Source organism: Macaca fascicularis, chromosome 7, assembly GCF_037993035.2.
Source record: "Macaca fascicularis isolate 582-1 chromosome 7, T2T-MFA8v1.1".
Classification (NCBI taxonomy): Eukaryota; Metazoa; Chordata; class Mammalia; order Primates; family Cercopithecidae; genus Macaca; species Macaca fascicularis.
Window position 1 is genome coordinate 169,159,430 of NC_088381.1, and position 11,555 is coordinate 169,170,984.

General features: G+C 56.2%; 1 long non-coding RNA gene across 3 annotated transcripts; it reads left to right on the forward strand.

The window, feature by feature from the left end:
* The first annotated feature begins 241 nt into the window (after positions 1–241).
* Positions 242–8,643, forward strand: LOC102124091 (uncharacterized). Of its 3 annotated transcripts, none has more exons than XR_010576942.1 (3): positions 242–1,818; positions 5,630–6,353; positions 8,124–8,643. It is a non-coding gene; the product is annotated as an uncharacterized lncRNA (long non-coding RNA). The 3 variants fall into 3 exon arrangements; XR_006699692.2 differs by lacking the exon at positions 242–1,818 and having other exon boundaries at positions 1,839–5,818; positions 6,182–6,353; XR_006699691.2 differs by lacking the exon at positions 242–1,818 and having other exon boundaries at positions 1,827–6,353.
* The last annotated feature ends 2,912 nt before the right edge of the window (positions 8,644–11,555 follow it).

Sequence of the window (11,555 nt, forward strand, 5' to 3'; positions counted from 1 at the left end):
GGTAGGTGCCTGAGGGCCGCCCATGGGACAGGCCCGATTGTACCCATGGTGGGTGTCATCTGCTCCCCTCCTGCCGACTCCAGTGCATTCCGGGACCACCTTGGGAGGTGATGCCTGCCCTGGGAAGGAGGTTCTGCTGCAGGTCAGTGCCCATGGCTCCTGACGGGAAGTCGTCTGTGACATCTTTTCTTTCTTTACAGCAGGCCCCGCATGGCAGGCCCCTTGCTCCACTTGTAGCAAGATGCAGAGGGCTCTCTGAGCTCATGCCAACGTCAGGGAAAGGATTCTGCTGTCGGTCCCACTCCAAAGTGCATAGAATGGGTGGTGGGCACAGAATCCGGACTCTGCTTGTGGCATCTGTCGTCCGGCCCGATGCTTGTTGGCTGCCCGCTCCAGGAGGCGCCTTCTGGGCGTTCTCTGAGTCTGGGGAAGGTTGGGTTCTGAGGTCAGGGCTGCCCTGACCCTTGTAAACAGAAGACATCTGTGAGTCTCCTGCTTTCTTCTGCTGCGTTTATCCCCCCAGTCCCTTATTTTTAATGTCTCACTTGCTTTCTGAGGCTAATCAGATGGTCAGCCAGCTGTTGATAACTGTGAAGTCACCCTCTGAGGGATCCTGGGGTGATGCCTCCGTGGGCTGGAGATGGTGCTGGTGAGACCGCGGGTCTGGGGTCAGCGTTGTGCCCTGTTGAGCCTCCTGCCAAAGGCATCCTCTGCTGGGAGGGAGGCTCTGTGCTTGTGCAGGGGTCCCTATAGGGTCACTCCCTCTCAGGGTCTGGGAATGAAAAGCGGGTGCGAGCAGCAGGGTTTCATCGTCATCTTTAGCAGGGTGCCCAAGGAAGGTTGCCGTCTTTTCAGTATAAGATCCTACCTGGGTCTTGCACTCACCTTCTGGGAAATGTCTCCAGAGTCATTCTGGAAGGGGTTGGAATGGTTGGACTTGGCAATTGGGAACGTCCTTGGAGAGTGTGAGACTCTGGTCTCTGAATGTCCAGACCTTGTGCTGCCCTTGGGGGAGGGTCTTCCGCAATCACAGCCGCCTGCAAGCATCCTCCTTAGTTCGAGCATCTGAGCCTCTCCATGGTACTCGGGGAGAGGTTACCCGAGCAACTTTGCATCTGGACGACGAATGTTGCTCGGTGAACCCCTTTTCGGTATCAAATTCCACCAGGGAGGCCGTCTTGGAGGCTGGGGCACCTCGGGGAAGGACGCCAGCATCAGCACCATTCTGGGGTACGGGGATGGATGGTCGACCAGTTGGAAAGTAATTGTTTCTAATGTACTTCACCTGGTCCACTAGCCGTCCGTATCCGCTGCAGCCTGTGGGGCCTGCGGGCCGGGGAGCCGATCGCGCTTCAGCTCAGCGCCTTTCTGGTACTTGAAGGGAGATCGACCGTGTTATATTCGCTTTATTGACTTCGAATAATACATGGTTGATCTTTTCTCAGTATCAAATCTCACCTTGGAGGACTCGTTGGAGATGAAGCCCTTTGGAGGGTGGGAGCGGGACAGGTGCTTTGAGTCACGGTCTCAGTGAGGGCCTGGTCACTGAGGGTGGGCCGGGCGGGGTCTCTTTCCTGTCGCTGTGTCTTCTCACCTTTGGTGTCCCATCCATCCTCAGGACAGCTTCCCGGGGGCGACGCTGGCACCACGGGACGCAGCAGCCACGTTCTTGAGCTGATGGCACTCTGGGTACCTGAGGAGAGGTTGTCTGTGATGAGTTCGCTTTTATTAATGACGAATATAACACAGATGGCCTGTTTTCAGTACCGCTACCGCCCAGTGGTGTGCGGGCGCCGTGCCTGAGTGGGCCTTTTCAGGGTATGTGAATGCATGGGCTGAGGTGACATTTGTCATCTTTTGCACTGACCCCCGCCATCGAATCATTTTGGGAGAGCTTTTGGGGGGCCATGTGGACTTTGGGGAAGATGCTGGGGTTGTGCACTGGGGTGGGGAGCGGTCATGAAGCTGATGAGCAATGGGTGACGGGGCTCAGTCTGTTTTTCATGGCCAGTGCCATCAAGGCAGAGGACTCGGGGGAGCTAGTCCTGCTGGAAGGCATCCTGCTGGAAGGCCACCCGCCCCTTGCCAGGGTGTTGGGGGCGGCTGCATGCATTCCCTGCACCCGGGCTGCCTTCTGCTCGTCCAGTGCTGTGAGAACCTGGGTGGGAGCCGGTGCCTTGGGTGGCCATGTGTGTGTGCTGCTCCCCACAGTGCCTGAGGAGAGGTGGCCTGTGTTGCATTCGCAGAAATCATGACACACAAGACACGATCAGTCTCTCTTCAGTGTCAGATCCCGCCTGCATGATTCCTGCACCTGCTGATGTCAGGGAGGGCCAGATGTGCACCCTGGGGGTCCCCAGAGGCATGGCTGGTGGCCGAGCAAGCACTTGACTTCCACCTGCAGCCCTGTGCTGGCCTCCGCCCTGGAGGCAGGTGGCGGGTGGCGGGGCCCGTCACTGAGGAAGAAGCCTCGTCCCTGGAGTCAGCGCTGCTCAGTGGTACCTGAAATAGGTTGCCTGTGAGGTGTTCACTTTCTATATGATGAATATTATACAGTCAACCTCTTTCCGATATCGAATCCCACCTTGGATGCCTTCCTCTTTGCTGCCGACTCCAGGCAGCAGCTGTCTCTGCGCTGGTTGACCCCATGGACTTTGTGTAGGACCTGTGTCACCTGGCCTGTTAATTTTCCAGCTCCACCCTGTTCTGGAGGGCTTTGGAAGTGTGACAGAATGGCATCCCCGATTCCAGTGTCAGTGGCAGCACCCGCCATGCCCTTGCTTCGGTTGGCACGTCCTCCAGGCTGGGCTGGCCTTCAGCTACCTGATGCTTATGTCATATTTGCACCCCTGGCCTGCTCAGACTACAGGCGATGACCAGAGGCCTGTTTGCAGCTGACCTGGAGACTTAGTGACTCCAGAATGTGCTGCCCATGCCCAGGGTCCAGGGCCGAAGGCAAGGAGCACCTCAGGAGTGACCCCAAAGAATGAGCTACGGCTGCCCTTTACCGCTCGTTGTTGATCAGTGAGCTCCTGGGCTCGGGAGGGCTTCGTGAGCCTGGCTCCCATCATCCCGATTGAGACATCACTGCCTTGGAAGTCGCAGTCCTGTGCCTGCCTTCCCTCTTTTGGGCTTCTCCTCAGGACCACTCCTCTCTGTGCCCAGCATGGGAGTGGGGATCCCCAGCACCGTCCCTCTGGGCTGCTGCTGCCACTCTCCCTCGGCACCCCTGTTCCCCAGCCCCTGGGCCACACCCTGCTGGAGAGGCCGGCCCCACTAGCTAGGCCCCTCTGGCCACTTGGGTCTCCCTCCAGTGCCCCCTCCCTCTGCCAGGGAGAGCATTTGCAAGTGCAGAGTCCAGCTGTTTACCTGCACTGCTCAGAGCACCTCTGCAGGCCCCTTCCCTCGGCCTTGGTGCCAAGATGATCCGAGGACTCTCCAGGCCCCCGGAGTGGCAGCCCCCCTCTTCTTTTGGAGCCACAGCCTATCCCCCATGTGTTTCCATCCTTCGTTCTGGCCCTGCACACGCCCCTCCTTCCGGAGCTGAGTCCTGGGCGGCCCTGCTCTGCCCTCGGCTACCTCCTGTCCAGGCTCCAGCCCTTCCTTCCTTAGAGGCCCACATCCTTTGCATTTTCCTTTCCCAGGGGTTCACACTTCCCAAGGGGATGGAATGTCTCTTGTTCAGCAAGGTCGTCCCTGATAACCCTGTAAAAGCAGCTCTTCCCTTGCCTCTTCCCCATCACTTTCTAACAGTTGCCCCGTTACTGTTTTCTTCCTAGCTTACAGCTCTCTGAAATTGCCTAATGTTAATGTCTACTTTCTCTGTGTCCTAGACTGTGAGATCTCTCATTGGCAGAAATTTCTCTCTCTCTCTCTTTCATCCTCTGCTGTGTCCCCAGCACTGAAACAGTAGCAGAACGGGAGTGTTTGTTGACTGACTAATCGGAGTCCCCAAAGACAGGGACTGGATCAGGTGAATCCCCAGGCAGGTGCAGGGCACAAAAGCAGGCACTCAGTAAGATGTGGTGATGGAGTACATGAATATGTTAATCGAGTTTTAGAAATTCTTCCCATTTGTTCAAAGCTGTTTGGTTTTCCAGCTTTTTCTGCCCTTCCAGGATGAGGCTGAGATTTGTTGCAGGAGGCACAAGTCAGCTGGGTCTGGGTTCTCTCTTCCACTTTCCAGAGGGTAGGGGCACCAAAGCCCCAGAGGAAGTGACAAGCCCTGTGTTCCCCTGCAGATGCTGACTGAGCGCGCCCCCGCCCCTCCAGCAAACACCCCAGCGTTGAGAGCCAGATGCTCTGGGGAACTCCATCTGCAACGGGCTGGAGCGTGGTGTTAGGGCTCATATTTTATGCATGGGGCTGACTAAATGGGAACATTTGGAGATGAAAATTGCTGTTAATGCATCTACACATCTTTGGAATATATTAAATGTGCGTGTGAGGGGGAGAGTGACATTAGCCTTATTTAATAGCTTCAATGTAACCATCCCCACACACCGTGACATTAACAGACACGGGCCCCCCTCCCCAAGCCTCCCAGGCCACCACTCGGGAAGAGTGCTGGGTGCATCACCCGCCACTTGAGAATTACACGTGAGTCCGGCGTCAGCCCAGCATTCGGCAGCGTGCGTGTTCCCCGCCCATTTCTAACCCAAACACAGTGACCCTGTGCCAAACTCGATGCAGAATTTCATTAAAAGCAAAAATGATTGATTTATCTATTGTTTGTGCAAAAGAAAGAATAAACAAAGGACCTTTCTCATCAGATAAGCCAAACGAGAACGTGTGCCCCCCAGGTGGCCAGGATGAAGGTTTTCACGGACCCTTCAGCCAGAGGGCCAGTGACTTGTCCCATCTCCAGGGCGGTGTGTAAACCCTGCCGCCGGTCCAGGTTCACGAGGTGTGCTCCTTTCTCCAGCGCAAGGGCCCAGTTTATCCCCACTATGTCTCCTGGAGGTGGTTAGGAAATTGAACAACCTGGACCTCCGTTCCCATTTCCTTGTTGTTTTCAGCCAGAGATAAGAGGGGAAGTAATAGCTGTCCTAAAGGGGTGCTTGCCTTGGTCCTGGGCCCCATCAGCGGCTGTGAGTGGACAGTTTCTGTTCCACAGTCGAGGAAATGGAGCACAGAGACGTTGAGTGACTCAACCAAGGTCACCCAGCTGGAGGTGGGGCAGGGTCTGGCTCCAGGCTGTGTGCTCTTACCCTGCTTGCAAGGGCTTTAGGAATAGCCCCTGTGTCCTGGAAGACAGATTGCTCATCAAATGGGCCTCTTTTCTTGGTATTATATGGTGAAGTAGGCTCACTTTCCCCAAGACTTAGCTTGCCAGAACGTTCATGGTTTTTTTCTCTGTACCCACCCCTCGTCTCTCCAACATGGTGCCATCTCCCATGAAATGGGATGCTTTCGTGTGTGTCTGGCCTGGGGAGAGGGCTGCTTGCTTTGTCAGAAGACTCAAAGCATGATGGGCATCGAAAAACCAAAGACCTTTGTTGACCTGTGTTTTTCACTCTGCTTGATGGTAATTGAGGGCTGTATTCACTGCCTCGGTTGCATGGAGTGAACAAGACCTAGCGAAGGTGACGGGTGCCCTGAGACCATCTGGTTGATCTCTCCTGGGCAGGACCAGGTGCTCCCGTCACTGCCCCCACCCTTGTCTGTGTACCACTACTCTGCACAAACACGGCGGCTGGTGCAGTCCTGGAGGCCCACTTAGCTCACGGTTGTCAGGGGTCCTCAAGGATTCAGAGAACCCCCAAACGTCAAGGCTGCTCCCTTCTTGTCCTGCCTCTCTGCTCACACCCTTGGACAGGTAAGAAAACCAAGGTCCACAGAGGGGAGGGTGCACTGCTGTGGCTTTTGTTTTGAACACTGTCTCCCCAACTTTGGGGTCGGGGCTCCGGGGTCAAGACCCACTTCTGATGAACAAGCAGCTTCCTTCTTTGTAAAAATTGAGGCAATCCAAACCAAGAAGGGCTGCAAAATCACCAAGTTGGGACCTCAGTACCCACGGGGCAGAGCTTTTAGAAGCCAGGGCCCTTGGCTCAGCAGTGCTGGCTCATAGTAGGTGCTTAGTTCATACCTGTCTCCTTGGATGAAATCTGACCACAGACGCCAGTGCAAAGCAGGTGCTCAACGCAGGAGGGTGTACTGAACCCGATCTCTCTATCACCAGGAGGAAGCACACAGGAGGCACGCAGAGCACGTTTGTGGAATGAATAAATAAAAACGTATCTTTGAGGGAATAAAGAAGAAGAAAAACAAAGAAGAATCCGGGGAAGATGGGCATAAATCTCCAAGTGCTGCCAAGGCTTCCCAACCGAGGCTGCTGAAAAGACCCTGTGGAGGTAGAGGGACCATTTGTCATGGATGGGAACGGGCTGGGAAGCAGGGCGTGATGGGGCCTCATTCATCATTTTCCCGTTATCCCAGCGACATGCAGGGGAGCAGGTACAGCACCCGTCTCTGCAGCTGCGCTGCCTGCCCAAAGGCTCTAGGTCCTGGGTGGAGTGAGTGCCAGGCTGGGGACTGGGAATGGAAAGGACCCCAAGGAAGGACAAGCTGAGCTCTGGGAGGCCACCTCCTCCAGGAAGCCTTTCCTGATTCATCCTTCACAGGCACAGTCTCAATTTGCAGTCAGATATCCATTGCTCTGATTCTTAGATCAGCAAGTATCTCCCTACCCAGACTGCAGACTCTGCTGGGGCCGGAGCTGTTTCTGACTTGTGCACAATGGCATCCCTGTACCTAGTACAGGACTGAGTCCAGAGAAAGTGCTCTGTGATGCTTGTTGGCCTTATCTCCCCTTTGTGGGCAGCACTGGAGAGGGCACCCGGCAGGTCCTCAGGGTGTGGACATCCCACGGCAGAGCCTGTGGTTGATCCAGACCATGAACCAAGGCCTGGGCGGGGGGGGGGGGGTGGCCACATCAGGCCACTTCTGCCAGGAGAGATGTGGCTGTGAGCTGGGAAGCCTGGCCTGCCCCCGGAGGCATTCGTTGGGTTTGCATCCGTCAGAAGGTCTACTGGTTGCCTCTATTTGGGTCTGGAGCAGGGATGGGATTTTTCCAAGGTACATGGGGTCTAGGGGAGACCCAGGCCCACTATTAGGGTCGGTCTCGAGAAGGCAGAGATAAGGCCACCACTTTATTTGGTGTAGCTCCTGGCTCCATCGGTGTGTGTTGAGTGAATGAATGAACCAGGACTCTTGATTCCTGCCCAGAGCCCCCTCCACACCCCACACAGCCTTGCTCCAAGGAGAAGGGGTCAAAGCCAACTGAACAGTGCTACAGTGTGGGGAGCCTTGAACAGGCTTGGCCCTTGGCGATGAGATAGGCAGACAGGCCCCTGTGCAAGGGAGCTAGCTTGCAGGGTCCTAGAGGCCAAAGGCATGGTCTTGGGGCCAGAGGCTGCTGAGAAGGTGCACGGAGCCTGGGTGCAGGAAGCCATCCAGGATGCTGCCTCCCGCCATCTGTGAGAGCTTCGTTTTCTCTAACACTCAAAAATAGATGTTTCTGTTATGCTCTCTCGTTGGCAGGGGAGCGGCGGGGCCTGCCAAGGCCTGGGGGAGCCCGCCAGCCTGCTGAGTTTTACTGTACAAACAGTTGGGGAGGGGGGGCTGTCTCTGTTAACTTGAAATTCCCCGATCAGTAAACATGCCAATTTAAAGTGTAATTAACTCAGGCCGGAAAAAATTCGGATTTGGACTGCTTTTCACAGTTGAGGTTGTTTTTCTTTTATTTATTTATCTCTTTCCGGGTGTGGTGGTATCTGTGGCTGGTTTTAGCCAGGAAAAATAGAAGGGGGACCGGGTGGGGAGGGGGCTGGTTGGGAGAGGAAAGACTGGAAGGAAAGGAAGAGAAAGGGGTGGGTGGCCTGTCACCCAGCAGCCAGGTGTCTATAGGGTTTCTGTCCTGGGAAGGGGCTGGCAGGGTGACACCCGCCTGCAGAGAGGGGGTCATTCTGTGAGGCTGGGCTGCAGACCCAGCCAATGAAATGAAATGGATGAAATCTGTCAGCAGAACAGGTGATTCAGAAACGATGGGGCACCGTGGAGACACCCCAGGAAAACAGCCAGTGCTGCTTCTGACACTCTCTCTCCGTCTCCCCTATCTCCAGAGTCTCAGTCCCCGCTTTGCCACCATCTCCTCCTCCGATCTCCTTTCCTGCTTCAAAAGACTCCAGAATCTTCCCGGTTCTCAGAGAAGGCTGAATCCACCTATGACCTAGTGGGTGCATCCTGTGCCAAAATTGTTTACCTTCTGGTCCCCGGAGCCACGGGTCACGACCTGGTCCTCACATAGGCCCGCTCCTCAGCAGCCCCCACCTTGCTGGGGAAGAAGGAGAGCCCTGGGGGTGTGGAGAAGCCCCTGCATCCCTCACATCTTACAGAATCTCGATTGAGTCCCTGGGGACACATCCCGCAGCAGGACAGGAACAGTCTTTGCCGCGGCATGGGGAGGGCTGTGCTGGGGACGAGCGCCCAGCGGCCGTGGACTAAGTGAAGGAGCAGATGACCATGCTCTTCTCCCAGCTGGGCGGCGAGGCCGGGCAGGAACCGCAGAAGTTTTGCTCTTTGTTTTCCAACACTTTGCTGTCGAGCTATTTGAATAATAAATACACATTATAAAAATGTAAACATGTTTGTGTGTCTGTATGTTCGGAGATGATGTTTGTTAAGCGGGAGGTTTAACAACGGAGGCCATCTGCCTTCAGCAGGGATTCACACAGAATGTCACTGGCCTTCGCCCAACAAGCCTTTGCAGGGAGCAGCCTCCTGAAGTCGGGGCTCAATCCTGGGCCCCCTCCACCGCATGTGAGCCCCCCGTTCCAAGGCAGGAGCCCGGGCAACAAAAAGACATGCTGCTTCATCAATCCGAGGCCTCAAACGGCTCCCCCAGCCCCACTGCCTGCCCATTCCAGGCCTGGGGCTGGCAGCCTGGGCCCCATGAGGGGGCAGAGGCCAGAGCCCAGGGGCAGAGCCCGTGCCCACGCCTCGGTGCTGCCAGCCTCCGCTTGGTCACGACACAGCCAGGCTGACTCAGACGCAGCCCCGAGCGGGAGCCTCATAAATGACATCATTACCTATGAAACCTGCCGCGTAGCGCACTAGCAGGGAAGGACGCACTCTGGCCGCCGGTGACTCACACTTTTCCCCAGAGCCTCCCAGCTCCATTGCCTGTGTCTGGGCTAGCTGGGCAGGGGGAGGGGGAGCCCACCTCGGCCTCACTCCCCCACTGTGCTGCAAATGCAAAAGCAGTCGGCCAGGCAGCCACCGTCCTGCTGAGGGCTGTGTGGGGGCGGGGTGGGGGGCCATGTCTCCCTGCTGAGGGCTGTGGGGGGGCGGGGTGGGGGCCATGTCTCCCTGCTGAGGGCTGTGTGCGGGGGCGGGGGGGGCAGGGAGACCATATTTCCGGCCTCCCTCTGCAGCCCCAGTGGTGCTCCAGAGGGACTGTCAGTTGCCTATGACAGGGAGGAAACTGAGGGCTAAAGAGGCCCCATGCTTGGCCTCATACATCCCACGGGGGGGGGGGGGTGGCTTCGGCTCATGCTGGGAACCCTCAGGGAGACCCTTGGGCGAGCTCAGCCGCTGGGCAGAGCCGCAAAACCTCTGGCTATTCCTGCTGGACCTGAGACCCCAGCTTCTCCTGAGCTCCTCTGGTGCAGCAAACTCCTGCTGACAAACACGTCTACTCTTGAAAGTGGTGGCCTTGCCAACCCAAGAGGTCCCCACCAAGTGGGGGGCACTGTAGGGGAATGCTAGTTTTCTTTTTTCTTCAATTAAAAAAAAGTAAAGCAAATAAAATGGGACCTGTTTGGTATGGCCTTCAGAGTCGGAGGACTTGGGTTAAGATCCAGCCTTTGTCATTTGCTGGTGCTGTGGCTTTCTTGTCTCTGGCCTCTACCTCCTACGCAGGATGAGAGTAAAATGCCTGTTAGGTTCACATTAAACTGGGGCTCCCCGTCAATGATCCATGGCTGGGGAGGACTCCCACCAATCCTAAGGTGCACCTGCAGCCCAGACCTCACTCTGGCTGCCCTGATGGTCTAGCCCCCCACACACTGCTGGCTCTGGGGCTGTGCCCTCCTGGTACGCCCCAGCACCTGATGGCATTCCCCAAACAGAACAAGAACCACAAGCAGCAACTGCCTGTTTTTGCTCTTAGGAAGCTCAGAGCAGCATCCTATGCCAAAATCACTCTAGTCCCCAGAGCCACGGGTCACGAGCTGGTCCTCAGCCAGACCCACTCCTCAGCGGCCTCCATCCTTGACCCTGGTTTCCTGGGGACTCTGCTCCACTGACTTCTGAGCTGTGGGAGCTGCAAGGGAGAGGGGTGGGCCACAGACTTGATGGGAAGGTACAGAGGTAGAAATTCAAGTCAGGGCCACAGAGCTGTGTTCAAAGCTGGGAACATGACCTGAGCTCGGCACAGAGCCAGGCGCCTGGGAGGAGCGGAGAGGGAGAATTGGAGGGCACTGGGATTGGTAATCCTCAAGGCATCTTAGGCAAATGAGCTCGGGGTCACAGGCGGGATACACAGGACTGAGGAACACTGGCCAACCATCAGTACTGTGACCCAGGCTGGCTTGGGGTACAGTGGGGGATCCCAGGACTGGCAGGCCCCACAGAGCAGCCTTCCCTGAGTTTGAGCCGAAAATCCCAGCAAAGGGCTTTGTGGCCCGATGCCACTTTCACCCTGGTAGCTCCACCCCGTTTCCCCCTTTGCCACCAATTCGCAGCTCTCCTGCGAGTCCACAACCCATGCCATGACTTTCAATGGGTTAAGGAATGTGCACATCTCTAAATGACCACACGTGCACCGTCATGTGCATGTGCACACACACTGACATGCATTTGAGGAACGGGAGCATTCTGTGAGCCTGAGCCAAGGTCAGGGACCCTAGATGGGGTAGGAAAGAGTCAAGGTAGTTGGGCAGCAGAAGCATGTGCTGGTAGGGATGGCATGGAGCCCTGAACGTTGGTGGTGGGTGAGTGCTGTATCAGGACCTGGGCTAGAAGAAAGGCTTGCAGTCAGAGTGGACCCAGTTCTCTTTGAAGCATAGCTTTCTTCTGGTTCTTTCTAAGATCAAAGCAACTGACACCTGTGCCGCTGTCCCTGGGTCACTTTGTCTGATGTCACACAGCCTCAGGACTCTCTCTCTGTCCCAGTCACTACTGAAGCTGACCCCACCTCTCCCCCAGTGATGAGGCCTCTCTTCCCACAGATGGGGGATTTCTCACTCACATCCAGACCCCTCCTGGCCACACTCATTTTCTTCTTGGGGCACAGGGGGTACCACCCCTGGTCTGGAGACTGGTCGGCTGGCTGCACCCCCTCTTTGGTGGGTAGCAGAGAAAGTGACACTTCTGACTAAAAAGGCAGGAGTCACACTGCCCAAGAATTGAGTGGAGTTTCTTGCACAGAAAGAGAGTTTGTCTTCCAAAAGACAAAGAAGTTTCCAAGCCTCAGGAAGGGACGCCGAAAAGTCAGTGGATTGAAGCTGGCCGGGTTTCACCCCCAACTTGGGCACTAACCCTGAGAATGGGGA